Source organism: Phalaenopsis equestris, unplaced genomic scaffold, assembly GCF_001263595.1.
Source record: "Phalaenopsis equestris unplaced genomic scaffold, ASM126359v1 Scaffold000517, whole genome shotgun sequence".
Classification (NCBI taxonomy): domain Eukaryota; kingdom Viridiplantae; phylum Streptophyta; class Magnoliopsida; order Asparagales; family Orchidaceae; genus Phalaenopsis; species Phalaenopsis equestris.
The window spans coordinates 965,164-965,529 of record NW_018164957.1 but is presented as its reverse complement, the minus strand read 5'-3'; positions in this window follow the sequence as shown (position 1 = coordinate 965,529).

Below are 366 nucleotides of genomic sequence, written 5' to 3'. Positions count from 1 at the left end.
AGTTTTATTTGGTGTAAAACATCATTATGAACAACTTTCATGAAGGATGAAAGTTGTTTTGAAGTAGATTTGGTAATCAATTTGGATAAGTTTTAATGGATTTGGGTTTAGACTTAAGTTAAACATGTAGGGTTAAACTTAAGTCAAACTTGAGCTAGCTTTGGGCTAAGCTCAAATTTATTATTGTGTTTGATGTAAGACATCATTATGAACAACTTTCATGAAGGATGAAAGTTATCTTGAAGTTGATTTGATGGTTAATTTGAATGGATTTTGATGGATTTGGATTTAGACTTAAGTTAAGCATGTAGGGCTAAACTTGGGTCAAACTTGAGCTAGCTTTGGGCTAAGCTCAAATTGATTGTT